This window comes from Zootoca vivipara, chromosome 9, assembly GCF_965207765.1.
Source record: "Zootoca vivipara chromosome 9, rZooViv2.hap1.1, whole genome shotgun sequence".
Lineage (NCBI taxonomy): Eukaryota > Metazoa > Chordata > Lepidosauria > Squamata > Lacertidae > Zootoca > Zootoca vivipara.
Window position 1 is genome coordinate 49,672,839 of NC_142592.1, and position 19,505 is coordinate 49,692,343.

A 19,505-nucleotide genomic window follows, 5' to 3' on the forward strand; every position below is an offset into this window, starting at 1 on the left:
TAGATAAATAGGAACCGCTACAGCGGGAAGGTAAACGGCGTTTCCATGTGCTGCTCTGGTTTGCCAGAAGCGGCTTTGTCATGCTGGCCACATGACCTGGAAGCTATACGCCGGCTCCCTCGGCCAATAATGCGAGATGAGTGCGCAACCCCAGAGTCGGTCACGACTGGACCTAATGGTCAGGGGTCCCTTTACCTTTACCTCACCCAACACAGTCCAAGACTCCTAGTGACTTTATCACAAATTTGCAAATCAAGTGTAGCAAGTGTGTGTGTAAATCAATTCTAATTTTGATACAATCTCACATCCACAGAATCCAGCACTGTAAAATAATAATTAGGATCACCATTGACCTCATTGTCGTCCTCCCTGAAATGCATTCCTGTTGACTTCAGCCAGGGTCAGCAAAAATGCCAGCAATATTTCTTGATCACATGGATCAAAGTCTACTGAGAGATCAAAGAATGCAGCCTGGACAGCTGACCTTTGCCAGCTTCTAGGAGCAGGATAATCTACCAACAAAACTAGATCCATCTCTATTTCATACTCGGGCCAACAGAGGTCAAGGAAACCTGATAATGTTAGGCAACATTAGAGGTGCTTCACTGCAAACTTTTGCAATAACCTTATTGCTAGATGTGAAGGGTTACAGGCTGAGCAGAATTCTCACACAGTGTTTTGCAGCAGGGCTTTGCCCTTAACCAGGTCTTGTGTTTAAAGAGACTGCAGAGAGACGATAATAATGGATATTTAAAGTCCACCTAGGATGGACAGGTTGGACTTTTAGAAGTATGGAAGCTGCGAGAATCGTGGGGAAGGAAGATGATGGCCGATTGTGAATGGGAAGGGCTGCAGCTCAATGGTAGAGACCATGCTTTGCATGCCAATGTTCTGGATTCAGTGCACAAAATCTCCAGCAAGGCTGCAACAGTCCTGTTGGGAACCCTGCTAGGTGGGACCAAGGAGCCGATTCAATATAAGGCAGGTTTCTATGTTCTAAAAACATGTACCTATTCAGAAAAAGCACACACTTCGGTCCTCCTGAGACTGTACCACTTCAGAGCACAGGCGCCTTTTTCAACATTTGAATTCTCTCCCGTTTCTAAAGCTCATTACTTAAAGAAAAAATAGTGTGTGTGTGGGGGGGAAGGTTTTCCCCTTTTTAAACCCCTCCAGTTTAAAGCAGATTCACAATACTTTAAATGGTCATGGCTTCCCCTAAAGCATCCTGGGAACTGCAGTTAAGGGTGCTGAGAGTTGTCAGAAGAATCCCTATTCCCTTTGCAGAACTACAGTTCCCCAAGTGGGTTAGCAATCCCTTCATGCAGGGAACTCTGGAGTTATTTGGGTAGAGGAATTGTTTAAAGCACACTGAGCACTGTGGCTCTGTGAGGGAAATAAAGGTAAAGGGATCCCTGACCATTAGGTCCAGTCGTGATCGACTCTGGGGTTGCGGCGCTCATCTCATGTTATTGGCCAAGGCTTCCGGGTCATGTGGCCAGCATGACAAAGCTGCTTCTGGTGAATCAGAGCAGCGCACGGAGATGCCGTTTACCTTCCCGCTGTAGCGGTACCTATTTATCTACTTGCACTTTGACGTGCTTTCAAACTGCTAGGTTGGCAGGAGCTGGGGCCGAGCAACGGGAGCTTACCCCATCACAGGGATTCGAACCGCTGACCTTCTGATCAGCAAGCCCTAGGCGTTGTGGTTTAACCCACAGCACCACCTGCGGTGAGGGAAATACAGAAACCCTTGCAAACTACAGTTCCCATGATTCTTTGGTGGGGGGAACCATGGCTGTTTAAGGTGATACAGTACTGCAGATGGGCCTAACGTTCTCTTTGATGTGCTACTTTTTTTCCTTTATGAATGGAGGGTTCCCCAAGGAGACATACTAGCACCCGCCGCTCCACCAACATTCTGAAGCATTACAATCACAAGAAGGCATGCATGGGTATGTAAATCACCCCTAAACCTGAGAATAAAGAATCTAAAATCCTACAGTTTGCAAGAAGGAAGGACTCTGTAAAAGGGAGGGGAGGGGGAAGGAAGGAAGGAAACACCTGGTTTAGTTAATACTGGCTTTTGTCCTATTGCTCCTCCACTAACACTACTTTCAGAGAATTCTCCCCCTCTCTAAAACTAGTTTTGTGTATTTCCACCATTTCACTGTTGCTCAATGAATGAAATGTTTAAAAACCTAGCAAAACCAACTGAATTTCTTGCTTTACTTGCCAGATCTTTTTATTTATAAGCCAATGGTCTGATGTAGAGGATTCAGCTGAGATCCGTGGAAAAAAGAGATACAGTGGAATCTCGGTTTATGAACCCCTCAGTTTACGAATTTTCGGTTTACGAACGCCGCGGACCCATCTGGAACGGATTAATTCACTTTCCATTACTTTCAATGGGAAAGTTTGCTTCAGTTTATGAACGCTTCAGTTTAAGTACTCTGCGGACCGTCTGGAACAGATTAATCCACTTTCCATTACTTTCAATCAGAAAGTTCGCTTCAGTTTATGAACGCTTCAGTTTATGAACAGACTTCCAGAACCAATTGTGTTCATAAACCGAGGTACCACTGTACTTGACTGTCTGGAAGAGGGAGTGGGCAAAAGGCAAAATGTGGTGTTTGAGTCATCTGCAGAAGGTCTGCAAGGGTTTCTGACTCCAAACAATCTCAATAACAAAACAACTTTTTCTATCTAAGGTAGCCTGCTGGAATGAAGAAGGCTAACAGGGGAAAGGAATGACTGTGTGATCGGTTGAGGTCCGAAAACAAACTTGTGGGCTAGCTGCACTCTGTGCATTAATTCTAACTATTGTACCTGGCTCTGGTTGGTAGATCTTGGCATCCTGGTACAAAAGCAAAGTGAACCAGACAAGCCTGGAGTCTGCCCTACCCTCGCCTAGAAGGAAATTTCGCACATCTATGTTGGCTTTGGATTTACACCCTTCAAATTCATGAAAACAAATTGTAACTTAAGTCAATTATGTGGCTTGTGAAATACTTTCCATGATTGCCCCACATAAATTAATGTTAATTAAAATGAATGGAACAAGTTAGTCGTGACAAACCTAAGTCTGTCAATTCGCTGGGGAGTGAAGCACATCTCTCTGTGTTGGGGTGCAATTCACTCTGAAAGTATTCCAACTATGAAAATGAGTTTGATTCACTCTTTTTTTTTTTTAGCTCAGAAGAATCACTTATTGCCCCATGCCCAGAGGATTGTAAAGATCGACTTGGTTTGTGTCATGGGAGGTCATATGCAAAGATATCATGGGCCCAAGTTAATACAATTCCCGTCAACACAAGCAGCTTGGTCAATGGTCAGGGTTGATGGGAATTGGGATGGGCTGACATATTTAGCCACCCTATCCCAGCAGAAAGTATGTGACAAAATGATTTGACTTTTCCAGCATTGCCTTTCGTACAAGGGAAGCTGCAATTCTTTGCCTTAAACTGAAATATTACTTTACCATGTAACAAACAAGGTTTCATTTTTTAGCTTTAAAAGCGCACACTCGCACCAAAAGGTCATTTCCATTCTCTCCATATACTCAAGGAGATACAGTTTTAAAGAAAAATCTCTCTTTACCTTTGATTGGCATGTACAAAATGTAAACTTGGGTGGCAGAAAATTCTGAATGGCAAAGGATCTTGGAAAGAAAGGGAAGGACGACAATAAAACTAGAACTGCAAGCAGCCCAGAAACCTAATGAAGGATATTATTATTATTATTAATATTAATATTATTATTATTATTTTATTTTTTAAAAATATACATCCCAAAAAGCACCCAAACAGCTGACGATCAGGCCGTTTTTGCATTGTAGTTTAAGTTGAGACTTGGAACTTTCCTGCCATATATGAGCATTCTCTAGTAGTTACTGCAGATGTATTGAAATAAGGAATATTCAACCCACCCACCTCACTACCCCAGTCACCTCCTCCCCTGCCGCCCTCTCAGCAGACTTTTGTGGAATCACTTAGAAGTCAGACGATAAATTTAAATCATTTCTCCTCCAGCTGGCATTGGCAGCGTGGAGGTGACAACGCTTTAAATTAAGGTCTGTGGATATAAAAGGCCCATGTGTTTAGTTTAATCAAATGTTCATTTCCTCAAGTTTATGTTTATATTAAAAGGCATCAGCACTGGTGTGCATTTTCATTTCCCTCCCCCCTCCACACACAACAGAGACTGTCATGTGAATTTTGAACAGGGTTTCCTTTCAAGTATTTATTTATTTATTTGGGTGGGTGTGTTTTCTTTCTCATCTGTAAGTCTTTGTGTATGATGCTGGAGGCAGAAGGAAGAGAAAATGCCCACCACGCCTGAACATTGTGGGAATGCACACCTTTGCTTGGAGGTCTGGCTTTGAAGGGGCAACAGGAGAGGGAAGGGGACCTCAGTGGGTGGTTCTTTCCACCTGCTAAGCCACACCGACCTTCCACAGGAGAATTTGTAATGCATGGCTATAAGAGAGGACTGGACAAAATTCATGGAGAAGGCTTGTCAATGGCTGCCAGCCACAATAGCTATGCTTTGTTTCCACAGATTTAGGTAGGAAATGCTTCTGAATACCAGCTGATGGCAACCACAAGAGGGGAGAGTGCTGTTGCACTCAGATCCTGCTGGGAGGCTTCTCAAAAGCACCTGGTTGGCCAATGTGAGAACAGGATGCTGGGATATAGGTGGGTCTTTGGCCTAATCCAGCAAGGGTCTTCTTCATTTAGACATGGTTTGAGCCATCCCCAGGCCCTGACTGCCCATTTGTCATTATGGCAAGATCAGGACACCCAATTCCATTCTGGACCTGGGGTACTGTGAAAATTAATTCTCATGTGCCCAGGCTTCCCCATCAGCTTCAGTAGTGAGATGTGGGGCAGAGAGAGACCCTTGCCATTGGGGGACTCGCTGTTCCACACAGCCATGTGTACCAAATGCTGTTGAGTACCGAATGCAATTGAAGGAACTGCAGTTTGTGCCTCTCAACCTGACACCAAGCTGTCATGTTTCATAACTGGATCTCACCACTAGCATGTGCTGAATTTTGAAAACCTTTTGTTACTTTTGAAGGAAAATGTAGTGTGGCAGTGAAAACATACGCAAGCCACATTCTTAGTGCCAAACTATATTTACAGACTACAGGAAAATGTGTATTTCAACAATAACCTCAAAAGGTTTTTTGCTGAGCTGTGACACCGTAGCAGGTTACTTCATAATTAGTTCACCATAGGAAGGATCATAAAATGGGACTGTAACAGAGAAAAGCAGCCCGCGATTGAGCTTAGGACCCAACACATGCAAAGTATGCATTCCTTTCAAGGCTGAGCTGTGGGGGCCCTCCCATAGGTATTTGTAAATAGTTATCTACAACAAGCATAGTAATTTTTCTCTTCCATTGGGCAAGTATGTCAATACATCCAGATTAGATTTCCTGGGAATTAAGGCAAGTAATCACAATAACAGAAATAAAATCAAGAACTCTCTACCACAGAGAATAATTATTATTTACATTTACAAGGGGGAACCTCATTTCCATAATGCTGTATCAAGCATTTATGTGGCAACTTATAGTTTTACAGCATTTTATAATGCCACTTCACTTTTGTATAGCACCTTTTGTCTGAGGTGCTTAGAAGCATTTGATAGAGATGAATATAATTAATAGTCTTCTCCATGCTCATGTCGTTAGGAACTATAAAGTACACATTATCTCTTTCTTGCACAAGGCGAAAAGCAGAATTGCCTACATCAAGTGCTTAAAACATTGGAGATTGACTTCAGACCCTGAGTTTGTAAGAACGGGATTCCCTCGGGTTGTATGATTTAAGCTTTAGTCCATGAAAGGCTGGAAGTTAGGTTGTGAATTTGAAACTGCTGACTTCAGCTCAGCCTAGATAGTTTCAGGAACCATGCTTTAGGCATGCAAGATGAAGAAGCTACTCCTGAATGCATGTATTCATTGGCATGATTGGGAATGAAGGGCATTGAGCCATGGCCTTTCCCATCTCCATCACCATTTCTGCACAAACTTCTGCTTTCACTTAGAAGAACCCCTGTTTTGGAGTACATCTGAATTTGAAGAATTGTGATTTGTTTAACCTGACGTTACTTCAAATGAACAGGAACTGAAACCATGGCTTTGGTTAGTTCCCTAAGTTGGATGTAACCTGAAACTGTGGTTTGTTCTAAAGTGAAAACAGAATCTGTCTGTATCCTTGTCTCATGCACCAAAGAGAAAGAGAGGGAAAGGGAAAGAACATCAGACTAAGTCCAAGGCTTTACTGTGGTTTAGATCAGCATTCAACAATTTAGACTACAACTCACATCATCTCTGAACATTGACAATGCTTGATGGGCTGGTGGGAGGTGTCACCCAAAATATTTGGGGAAGGTTTGCTTAAGTGTTCATCCGAATTGGGCCTTTAACTTCAATTTAACTTTCTTCCAAAAAGGTTTGATAGAAGGCAAGTAAATTTTCAAAACTCTCCCTTCTAGGAAGATATACTGTGCACATCCCGTTTCCTGTATGAATCTGCTTTCACATCCTTTCATGAGGATTGTTGCCACATTCTGCCCATTGTGGTTTAGGAGGTTATTTGTCATTAAGCTGTATGGATGACCATCCATGCAGAACAGTTTCAGACATCCATGGTGCAAAACATCACACTCCAAGTGAGATCGTAAGATCCATGATTTGTGCCCATCCTGCAAGAGTTTCCTCCTCCCACGTCATCCTCTCCCCTTTTCTAACCCAACAGGGCAGCATGCCCATCTGTTTATGATTTACCCGTTACAATGCTTTGTTTCCGATTGCATAGATAAACACACTTGGTTATTTCACAGGCAGCTGGTTAGCTCTAATTACACTGTAACTACATCAGAACCATGGAAACCTTTACCACCCTAGGAGAAGAAAAGAGGTGCCTGAAAAAGAGCTATGCAGGAAACATTATCCTGATTTTGTTTACCCTCCTAGAGCAAACCTGTCTTCTGGCCTTTAATCCTGCTGGTCACAAGAAAACACTTTTGGATAGAATGAAAACATAATAATTAAAATTTCATAATCCCAGATACCAGGGGAGGAAAAGCTGACAATGGCATCTTTTCAGAGCTCGCGAAAATAAAAAAAAGTGAAAAAGCAGGCGAGAGATTTCAGCCATCAATAGATTTCTTCTGGGGTCAAAATATTTTGGCAGAAACCGTGTGTGTGTGTTTTCTCACAATTTCATCATGGTTCAGGGACCTTCCCAGAATGGCTGATTCCCAAGAGAAAACTCTGCCCTTCAAGACCTTTGATAACCTCTTTGTATTCCATGATGGGAGACAGGCAGGATACACGTGAAACAAACGAACTCTTTTTATCGGTCGAGTTCTAAGGTTTGCTGTCTTGTGTGAGATCCTAACACCGTTTTATCAGCCATCACATGATTATACTGAACAGACTAGTAAAGTAATGAACAGATGGCTACACCCTGCATATGTAGTTATGGAGAAAGTCTAACTTGCAGTTTAGGAACATAAGTAGAGTCTTGCTGCCTCTCACTGAAGGCCTATAAAATCCAATAACCTGTTTTTCCACCATGGCCAACCCATGGGAAACCCAGAAGGAGGGCAGCGGAGCTCTCATGTTCCGCAGCAACACATATTCAGAGGTGCCTCTGATCCTGGATATAGCATTTAGAAAGCAAAAGGAACAGAACTGCGAAATCTCACGGCAGATTACAGTTGTAGGGTGTGTGGAGCAGGAAAAGACAAATCTCTTTGCATGTTCTCCAGAACAGTGTTTCTCAACCTTTTTTGGGCCAAGGCACACTTGTTCCATGAAAAAAATCACGAGGCACACCACCATTTAAAAAGTTAAAAAAATTAACTCTGTGCCGCCCTATATTGACTGTAAGAAACACTTGCCAATTGCTGTGTTGGTTGCAATCTCCTGTAATAAGGCTTCACAAGCCGCTGATTTCTCTGCCAGCACAATCCTTTGCTCAGCAAGTTTCAGGTTGAGCTCATCCAGCCAGCTTCTTTAAGTTTGTCTAAAACCACCCTCCCGTGGTGGTGGCTGTTGAGAGCTGCGCTTGCCCCGCGTCGTGACCCGGCCGGCTTCCTTTCCGGCGGGTCAGTGTTGATTATTGGCGGCCGCCAGGCACGTGACAATGCAAATTGCCCTTCTCGTCACCGCACGTCGCGGCACACCAGCCAGCGTCTCCGCGGCACACTAGTGTGCCGCGGAACAGCGGTTGAGAAACGCTGCTCCAGAAGCTGAACCAGAGGAAGTAGTAGTTCTGGCTCGTGTTGCATTTCCTCACACTTCTGAGTTCTATCTAAAGGGAAAAGATGTGTATATATCCCACAGATTCTGAAATGTAGAAAGATGTACGGGGAATATCTGCATCTTCCCTTTTCTTTTGCATTGGATCCAATGTAGCACTAAGTTAAAGTCACTTGGTAGCGTAAGTGTTACACCTATTTTATGCTAGCAGAGTGTTGTTGCATAAAGAGAATGCATAAGCAGGTTGTTAGAAATCTTGTTGCACACCCAACAGTACAATATATTCAGCAGCAAGTTTCTGCTAGCGCAGCTGTTACGTTGGATTTCTCTGTGGTGTAACTTTAAAACTTGCCTTTGCACTAGTAGCCAGAGAACACTGGCTGCAGCCCACAGGAACAGGAAGCACAAGTCACTCATGCTTCCTCTCCCATCACCCCAGCAGAACACCAGGATTACCTGTTGTGGCTATGGAACATACTCTCTTCTGAGAATCACCTGGGGCCACCTGGGGCTGTGTTTTGGCACCAAGTTAAAGTCTGGTTATTTCTTGTGGCATTTGAGTGTGACAGATTTATTTATTTTTGTTTACTGTGTGAAATTTAATAAATGATAACAACTGTGTGAGGGGGTTGTTGTTTGTTGTTATTATGTTATGCATTTTTGTGTTTTTATATTGCAAACTGCCCTGTGATCGTCGGATGATGGGTGGTATAGAAATTGAGTAAAATAAAATAATAATAATAGTAACAACAACAACAACAACAACAACAACAACAACGTGTGTGTGTGTGTGTGTGTGTGTGTGTCAGCATGCTGTTTTAAATGAAATATGCACCCCACCTTGAGAACTAGGGCAGGTTAGAAATATGTCAAATAAGTAAATAAATTGAATTAGGTGAAGTGAGTGCCTCAGGCAGCTGATCTAGGGTGTCGTAAAAGGGTGGCAAATTGTGACTAATTTGGCTTATTGTTGTATCTTTACTCCTAGGCGTGGAAAGAGGTGCTTGCGGGATTTCTGCATCACGTGCAAAATAACTTGGCTAGCCTTCACCATGATTTGGGAAGTGCCTTAGGCTATGAGAATGTCTGGCCTTGACTGTGCCTTGGCCTTAGGGACATAGGAAGCTGCCTTATACGGAGCCAGATCATTGGCCCATCCAGCTCAGTACTGTCTACAGTGATTGGCAGTGGCTCTTCGGGGTTTCAGACATGGCTTGTTTTGGATGGCATGGTGTGACGACCCGGGTCCCACTCTACCTTACTATCACTGCGACACAGGAATCCAGAGGGGAAAACACCCACCCTCTTCTCCTGCCGCCTCAAAAATAAACCCCTTTTCCTAATGGGTTTCTAAGTAAGGAGAGCCTTCCAGCCTACGTGGCCTGGTACCTTAAGAAACTCTAGGCTGTCCCCCAGGAATAACCTCTTGCCTCCTGTAAAGGGTCTCCCTCAGTTGGATTCCCCCACTGTAGAAGTTTGCCCTAGGCACTCTGGCAACTTCTTGGCACCTCAGGTTACCCTTCTAAGCCTCCTCCGTGTAACTTCAGGACACAAACCACCACCTCCCTGCCTGAGGTGAGTTTGGCCCTCTCTTGAGTCACCACGGCTGTGAGTCCTGGTACCTCGCTGGAAAAATACAAACGGACCTCTTGTTGGCAAAAACAGAGATGAAGTTTTATTGTGTTAAAAACATAAGTGATTCTTTAACGTGTCATTTATTAATTAGCTTTGTTCCAGTTTTACAAAATAAACTCAGTCAAACATTTAACTTTAAGTTTTCCTAGCCTCTTAACTGTCTTCATACAAGCCACCACATAACACCACACCACACCTTCCTCCCTCTCCCTCCTAACTCACCAAACCGACACCCCCTCCTTTTTTAAAACCGGGCACAGTCCCGCCCCCATCAGAGTTCTATGCCAGTCAGGCTGGAGGTGGGTTAACTCTTTGCCAGCCGGGCAGAAATAAACATTTTAAAAGTGCTTCAATTTGTCACATATCTCCCCCACCACAAAGACATTGCGTCGGCTTGCTCTTAACTAACTAGAGCAATGCCAAAGCAATGGGCTTGGGGTTAAAAATACTTCAATGCATTCTATAACATTCATATTACAAAGTCAACTAAATTAACATCTCATAAACTTGTACACAAATAAACCATGTTTGGCATGTGTCAGACTATAATGCCTAAGCACAAATGTTCTGCTAGGGTTATTACCGTTTCATATAATAATTTGCACCATCCTATACCTCTCAAAAATACCTGGATAAGGCGTCCGCTATGATGTTTTCCTTCCCACTTATGTGTTTGACATCAAAAGTGTAATCCTGTAACTGCATGCTCCACCTGACTAACTTACTGTTGTTACCCTTCATTTGGTTTAACCATTTCAGTGGTGAGTGATCGGTATATAGGGTAAACTTTCGGCCCCACAGGTAAGGCTTCAGTTTACCTACGGACCACAAAATCGCTAGGCATTCGAGTTCTATGGTAGAGAGGTGCTTTTCCCTCTCTAACAGCTTCCGGCTGATATATAACACTGGGTGTAAAAAACCTCCTTCTCCCTCCTGTGCCAGCACTGCACCTAAACCAACACCTGAAGCGTCCGTCATTAAATTAAAAGGGCAAAAGAAATCAGGTGCTTTTAAAATGGGCTCTGTCATCAGAGCAGCCTTTAAAAGTTCAAAAGCTTGTTGACACTGTGATGTCCAGATAATTTTGTCCGGGCGGCTTTTCTTCGTACAGTCACTCAACACAGCCGCGTGAGTGCTGAACTGGGGGATAAAACGCCTATAATAACCTATAGCTCCTATAAAGGCACGCACCTGCTTCTTAGTTTTGGGAGCCGGCCAGCTTCTGATGGCTTCCACTTTGTTAGTATCTGGCCTGATCACTCCCCCTCCGAGAACATGGCCTAAGTATTTAACCTGTCTTTTCCCCATCTGACACTTAGCCGCTTTTACAGTTAAACCTGCTGCTTTTATCCTCTGGAAAACCACACTTAGGTGTTGTAAGTGATCTCTCCACGATGGGCTAAATACCGCTATGTCGTCAATGTAAGCAAGGGCGAACGTTTGCAGACCCCTTAGCATCCTATCGATGAGTCGCTGGAACGTGGCTGCCGCGTTCTTTAATCCAAAAGGCAACACTTTAAATTCAAACAACCCATCTCTAGTGATGAAAGCGGTTTTGGGCTTGTCTAAGGGATCCATTTCCACTTGCCAGTACCCTTTTGTTAAGTCAAGTGTAGATATATAATTGGCTTTTCCTATGGTCTCAACCAAGTCGTCCACCCGTGGCATGGGGTAAACGTCCGGCACGGTCACCTGGTTCAACTTTCTGAAGTCTACACAGGGACGAAAGGTATTGTCTGGCTTCCTGACCAAGAGCAGGGGCGATGACCAGGGGCTGTAAGAGGGCTCAATCAATCCCAGTGCAAGCATCTCCCTGATCTCTGAAGAGACCAAGTCGGCGTGCTCCCCCGTCACTCTGTAAGGAGGGGTAGCTATGGGTCTTGCTTCCCCCGTATCTATTTTATGAGTTGCTAGGTTGGTCCTCCCTGGGATGTTTGAGAAGATCTGAGCAAACTGAGCAAGGACTAATTTTAACTGCTCCTTTTGCTCTGGGGTCAGACTTTCATCGAATGACACCTCTGCTAGAGTTGTGCCCTTACTTAGTTCTCCCCACCCAGTTAAATGAATTCCTTGTGTCACCTTCCCCTTTACTTGCAACACCAACTTATTTCTGTCAAAATAAGGCTTAAGTAAATTTACATGAAAGTTTTTACATCGGTTCCCTTCCCCATCTAACTCTACTAAATAGTTCACCGCTGATATCCTCTCGACCACTTTGAAGGGACCGTCCCACGACATCTCCAACTTCTTTCGACGTCTTGTTCTTAACACGAGCACACTGTCACCAGGCTGGAAAGTTCTGTCTCTTGCGTGTGCATCATACCACTGCTTCTGTCGACGCTGTGCCTGTTGCAAGTTGTGAGCAGCTTGCTCCCGTAGCTCTTGAAGGTCGCTCTGCAGCTCCTGTAGATACGTCACAACATCAGGGCTGTCGATCTGCTCCTCCCCTGACCACGCTGCTTTCATCAAGTCTAGGGGTCCTCGTGGCTGTCGTCCAAATAGGAGTTCAAAAGGACTGAACCCTGTGCTCTCCTGCGGCACTTCGCGATAACCAAATAGGAAGTGTTGCAGCCTCTCATCCCAGTCGTTAGGATGATTGATGGAATAGGTTTTTAGCATCCGGCTCAGGGTCGAATTAAATTTCTCCGTCAAGCCATTCGACTGTGGATGATAAGCCGTAGTTTTAACATGCTTAACCCCACAAAGAGTTAAAAGCTCTTCCATGGTCTTGGACGTGAAGGATGTCCCTAAATCTGTTATAATTTCCTTGGGGAATCCCAGCCTTAAGAACACCGACATGAGGGCTTTTGCTACAGTCTTTGAGTCAATGTCCTTTAGAGGTATTGCTTCTGGATAGCGCGTAGCATAATCCACTAGGCATAAAATAAACTTATTCCCCCTTTTTGTAACTCTGGAGATAGGCCCGAGGATGTCCACTCCTACTCTGGAAAAGGGCTCAGTAATTACAGGAATAGACTGTAACAAGCCTCGCGTTTTGTCCGCTCTTTTGCCTGCTTTTTGGCAGATCACACAGGACTTGCAATACTCTTTGATGTCCTTGCCCATCCCAGGCCAGTAAAATCTTGCTTGGATTCTATCACTAGTCTTTCTAATGCCTAGATGCGCTGCTGAGGGTGCGTCGTGTGCCATTTGTAGCACTTGCAACCGGTAAGCTCTTGGCAACACTAACTGTTTCTTCCTTTCCCAAACCGCAGCAGTTTTCCTCCTCCTAGAAATTCTATACAGTCTTCCCTCAATGGTGGTAAATAAGCAGGGGTTCTCCACAGTTACTTCTGCAGTAGGACTTTGTGCTTTATCCCACAGCTCTTTTATAGTTTCATCCTCTTTTTGATCACTCAAGAATTGGGCACCGTGCTCCTGGACCACTGGCACGCTAATCAGCCCTTCATCCTCACCAGGCTCTATGGGTGACTCTATAACTGCAGGAGGATTACTCTCAGTGACTTGAGACTGTGACCTAGTTATCACTTGAATACGGTGCTTCTGACTAGCTAGGTCATTCCCTATTAAAAAGGGTACCTCCAATTCATTTAGGATTCCTACTCTCCATTTGCCACAAAATCCTTTGTAGGTAATATCAACTTCAGCTAATGGTACTTCAAAATGTGGGCCCCATATGCCTTTTAGACTATAGGACTGACCCTTGAGGTACTGCTCCTTTGGAACAAATTGTGATTTGACAAGTGAGACTTCTGCTCCTGTGTCCCTCAAACCTAAACAAAACTGACCATTTAATTCAATTGGTTCCATGTAATCTTGGTTGCACTCCTGCTCAGCCCTCCAGACCTGCAAGACCTTAGAAGTAGTCTCAGCTGGACTGTCTGATTTCTCTGAGCCTTCTGTCTGAGGCGAGCTATTTTCCTGTGACTGCATTACCAGTTTTACTTGTTTAGCTGCAGTAGGTGTAGTTTGCGACTTAACCAGCAGGGGGCACCTGGCACGTACATGGCCCTCACGATTACAGAAAAAACAAGTGATTTTCTTAGACCCTGTCTTGTCAGAAACTGATTCCCTGACAGGAAAATTTTCTTGCCTGTCTTTATTTTCTCTGTTTCTCCATGGATTACCCTTCTGTGAGTGTTTTGGGAATGCTATTTCATTGAAATCACCTTGTAGTTCGTCTAAGACCTCGGCAACCCGTGCCACAGTTTTCAGTTTTTTATCCCTCAAGAACCAACGTAAATTGCTAGGGATTTGCTTAAAAAATTGTTCTAAACAAATTAATTGTTTTAACTCCTCAAAGTCCTTCACTCCACTCCCTTGAATCCATCTGTCAAGTAATTTATCTAAGCGGCTAGCTAGTTGGGCATAAGTCTCTTTATGTTCCTTTTTTGCCTCACGAAAAGCCTTTCTGCTTTGTTCAGCCGTGAGCCCACATCGAACCCTGACTCTTTGCTTAAATACTTGGTAACTTGACAGCTCTTCTTCCCTCAGGTCAGCATAAATTTCACTTAGTATCCCACAAATTTGAGGTCTTAAATAAAGCATCCAGTTCTCCTCAGGTATTTGAAATTCCACACAAACGCGTTCGAAGGTAAATAGAAACGATTCGACATTATCGTCTTTTCCAAATTTGGGGAACCTTTTTAAATTAATTGCGATACTATCATTATTAACTGGGCTACTAGTTAATTCTGATCGCAAACGTATCTCTTCAAGCTTCATTCTGTCCTGTTCTAATTGAACCCTTAACCTCTCGGACTGCATTCTCTCCTCAGCTTCCATTCTAGCTTTTTCCCTCTCACTTTCAGCTTCAATCCTAGCTCTTTCTCTCTCACTTTCAATTCTAGCTTTTTCCCTCTCACTTTCAGCTTCAATCCTAGCTCTTTCTCTCTCACTTTCAATTCTGGCTTTTTCCCTCTCACTTTCAGCTGCTATCTTTTCCCTCTCAGCTTCAATTCTGGCTTTTTCTCTCTCACTTTCAATTCTGGCTTTTTCCCTCTCACTTTCAGCTGCTATCTTTTCCCTCTCAGCTTCAATTCGGGCCATCTCAATTCGTAGTTTCATCAGTTCTACCTCAGAACCTGGGCTTCCCTCAGCCCCTTCCGTTCTTTCATCTCCTTTTGCCTCTCTGGGTTTTCTTACGTGAGTCATTTTCCTCACAGGAAAATCCTGACAGACTCAAACCAAACTAGGCGCGTGAGCTTTGAATTTCGATCCCACCGCTGCCACCAAAAATGTGACGACCCGGGTCCCACTCTACCTTACTATCACTGCGACACAGGAATCCAGAGGGGAAAACACCCACCCTCTTCTCCTGCCGCCTCAAAAATAAACCCCTTTTCCTAATGGGTTTCTAAGTAAGGAGAGCCTTCCAGCCTACGTGGCCTGGTACCTTAAGAAACTCTAGGCTGTCCCCCAGGAATAACCTCTTGCCTCCTGTAAAGGGTCTCCCTCAGTTGGATTCCCCCACTGTAGAAGTTTGCCCTAGGCACTCTGGCAACTTCTTGGCACCTCAGGTTACCCTTCTAAGCCTCCTCCGTGTAACTTCAGGACACAAACCACCACCTCCCTGCCTGAGGTGAGTTTGGCCCTCTCTTGAGTCACCACGGCTGTGAGTCCTGGTACCTCGCTGGAAAAATACAAACGGACCTCTTGTTGGCAAAAACAGAGATGAAGTTTTATTGTGTTAAAAACATAAGTGATTCTTTAACGTGTCATTTATTAATTAGCTTTGTTCCAGTTTTACAAAATAAACTCAGTCAAACATTTAACTTTAAGTTTTCCTAGCCTCTTAACTGTCTTCATACAAGCCACCACATAACACCACACCACACCTTCCTCCCTCTCCCTCCTAACTCACCAAACCGACACCCCCTCCTTTTTTAAAACCGGGCACAGTCCCGCCCCCATCAGAGTTCTATGCCAGTCAGGCTGGAGGTGGGTTAACTCTTTGCCAGCCGGGCAGAAATAAACATTTTAAAAGTGCTTCAATTTGTCACACATGGGCAACTTGTGAATAAGCAAGCATGTGAATTCATGGATCAGAAATCACTTCACTCCTCCCCTTGCCCTGTTGCTGTGCACTACACAGAGCTAAACCATAGGCAGAGGTCTTTCCCAGTCCTACCAGAAGATGCTAGTGGGACATTCTGCATGCAAAGCATATGCTCTACCACTGAGCCATGACCTTTCCCCTCTCTGTATACAAGAAAAGCAGAGGGTCAAAATATTGTTTAGCATTAGTCACCTTTAATCCAACATGGGCTTTAACAAGAAACCCTCCTAATTTGAGAAAATTGTACATATGCATATAAACATATGAATGCATTGTACTCTTCTTCTAATAATAATTACTTCATCCCCCCCCCCCAAAAAAATCCTGCTGCTCTTGCTATCAGCTCTAGCTCCACTTATCTGTGGCTCAAACCCAGACAGCTGGGTGATTGGGAGAGAGGAAATCTAATTAAAAAGTCAAAATCCTAAATCGGAGAGGGGGGGGCTCTCCAACCTTTCCCCTCCTTCCTGACTTGGTACATAAATAGAGCCCATCAGACTGATGAAGGGTGCTTATTATTTCTTTTAGTGTCGTGAGCATGAAAGGGGAAAAACCCAAAGGGTTTTTCTCTAGAGAGCACACAGCATAATCACTCGCTGCTTGTGTGGGATTCTACTGTAGAAAGTTGAACAGTATTTTAAAGTTTATTTAGGGTGGATTTGCGGGCTGGTGGAGAAATGTCTATGACTCTGTAACACAGAAAGCTGTTTACTGTTCCAGTTTGATGGCTGGGTAGAGGGGGAGATAGACAGACCTAAGACAGGAGAGGCAGACATTCACCTATACATTTAGGGCTCCTCTAGACTAGAGTATTTTTCAGGTGTATTCTGTAACACCTCACTACAGCAACAGCATTGGGGGTGGATTTAAACCACACACCGCTCTACTTTATTACCTATTCGGCAAGTCTTGCCCAGTGTTGTTATATTATTTTCATCTGGGAGACTTTTGTGTGTGTACTATAACGCAACAGAAGTGAGAGGAAAAAACAAGAAAACTGGAACATTAGGGATATATAAAAAGTTACAGGATTTCAGCAAGAAGTTACGGGACATGGAAACGAAAGCTGCGTCACCATCCCAAAACGTTTGCAGGGATGACAGTAGAATGCATAACACTCTGCCCCCCCCCCCACTGTTAGAGGCTTTTGAATGCTAGCTGCTGGAAACCACAGGAAGGGAGAATACTTGTGCTCAGGTCCTGCTTGCAAGCTTCCATGGGCATCTTGTTGGCCATGTTGTGAGAACAGGATGCTGGACTAGATGGGCCATTGGCCTCATCCAGCAGGGCTCTCCTTATGTACTTAAAAAGGATGTCTGAAGGTGCCCTTAAATGTAGTGCACTCTAAGTAACCCTAACATTTTGATTTGTTCCAAGGATTGACTTTGAAACCACAACGAGGGGCCATCTTTTAAATTCAAGGTGCCATAGGAAGACCAAAAAATTGGAGGCCTGTTGGTTGATTTCAATTGGTTCTGCTGAATACTATCAAAGGAACGAGGGCATGAAGGCAAAAAGTACACTGCAATCGCAAGGTTTTTGCTTTCTCTTTCTTACTATTAGCTTATGATTTACTAATTCTCATTTCAGTAGGAGGGATGAGCGCTCATATATCCCTGGATGAAAAAGGACAAAGCTTCTCACTCCTACAGCTATGTTTCATCATCTCAAGATTTTTTTCCTAAAAAATCAATCAACTGTTCTATGAAATATGAGTGCTCTCCTGCCCCTGAACTACAACATACATATTCGTTTGGGGGGATTTTCCCCCCTCTTTTTTTTTAATGGAGCAAACTGGCTTCTTCCTCCACAGCACAGCTATTACCCTTGTCCGTTACCTTTGTCCAGTCATCACATTATTATTGCAAGAGGATGGCTAATGCCACGGTAGTACTAAGGAGGAAGCAATTTGCAGTGACCATAAAAAAATTACTGCCTGTACAAGCCCTTGATTTGCCCTTGTCTCAACTAAGCACATGGAATATATTCTCCAAATCCTGGAGACAGTCCTTGAGTTCCAGTAATGGAGCTGCCTGCAGTTCACATGCAATGCTAAGTCAAACCATGCATTATTGGTGTGTTGATGCAGTTAGAAAATTGCAGCTGGTTTGCTCCTCCCCTGGTCCTGCTGCTGCTATGCTAACCATAGCTAAGCTTAGCATTAGATCCGAACTTGGGCTTGTGATTTGTTTTCCCCCCTTCCAAAAAAAAAAACCCCTATCATTATTTATTACATTTCTACGCCACCCTTCATTCAAAGATCACAGGGAGGCTTAAAATATAAAAATACATAACAACACAAAAAACACAGTTTTAAAGGACATAGATTGCTTAATTAGCCAAAGGCCTGGGAGAAGAGGAATGTTTTTGACTGGCACCTAAAGATATGTGAAGGCACCTGGTGAGCTTCCTTGGGACGAGCATTCCATAAGAGGGGAGCCACCACAGAAAAGGCCATTGTGTTGCCACCCTCTGGGCCTCTCGTGGAGGAGGCACACAAAGAACAGCCTCAGATAATGATTGCAGGGTCTGAGTCAGTTCATATGGGGAGAGACGGTCCTTGAGGTATTGCGGTCCTGAGCCATTTAAGGATTTGGAATTGGGCCCACCAGTGTATTATATGCTCAAACCATCTTGCCCCGGTGCACAACCTGGCCACTGACTTCAGAACCAGCTGAAGTTTCCGAACCGACTTTGAAACTGGCCATTGCAGGAATCCACCTGGGCCATCTCGAAAGGAGGAGGATAGGAGGCACTGCTATGGCCTACACAGAGGGTGGGGGGTCCCATTCCCTCTCCCCCTGAGACCAAGGGAAGCTTTTTCTACCAGATGAAGGGAAAAGAGAAAGAAACTAGGAAAATAGTGTGGGAGGGATATTATTACTTTGGAGGGAATCTGCAGCTGGATGACAGTGGAATCAGGGAAGGGGTAGGGAGATGTATCATCCTCTCAACAGAAAGGTGTGGTTGAGAAAAAGGGTGGTCTGGTCGGGAAGGGAAACGGGCATGGAGAGGGGAGAGGTAGGTTGGCAAGCAGAGTGAGCGGGGGGGGGGGCACCCTTTAGTAATATAATATGATATGAACAGTAATCACACACTTTGTATTTTTGCCAGCACTTGATATGATGCCTTTTGTTCCATTTCCCTGTCATTTTTCTATCATTCCCCACCCCAGATATATATGTATATCAGCATTACTGCATCAGCTGCTCATACCAAACACGCAACACACACACATTTCAGGCTCTTTCTTAAAGAAGAGTTTTTCCCCACCCGTAGTCCCTTGAGGCTTGTTTCATGATGAGCAGTTGCTGGGAAGAAAATAAATAATGGGAGGACACAGAATGAGTTGTTATGATCTCTTAGAGGTAGAGAGAGAGAGAGAGAGAGAGAGAGAAATCCCCAGAGATGAATGGATGGGGGGGTTAGGTGTAATTGGAAGTTTAAAAGGGCCTGCTTGGTACTTCAATTTGTTTATTGTGCCATTGCCTCCTGAATAACAAATCAATGTTAGCTTTTTCAACCCCCCGCTTTTTATTATTTCATGCCTGGGGATGAGGAAGTCTTAAA

General features: G+C 44.1%; 1 protein-coding gene and 1 long non-coding RNA gene across 11 annotated transcripts in view; one reads left to right on the forward strand and one right to left on the reverse strand.

Moving 5' to 3' along the window:
- Positions 1–19,505, reverse strand: part of TBXAS1 (thromboxane A synthase 1) — a 254,516-nt gene that overhangs the window by 11,382 nt on the left and 223,629 nt on the right. The window lies entirely within an intron of this gene.
- Positions 1,841–8,902, forward strand: LOC148684634 (uncharacterized). Its single transcript, XR_015945891.1, has 2 exons — positions 1,841–1,955; positions 3,195–8,902. It is a non-coding gene; the product is annotated as an uncharacterized LOC148684634 (long non-coding RNA).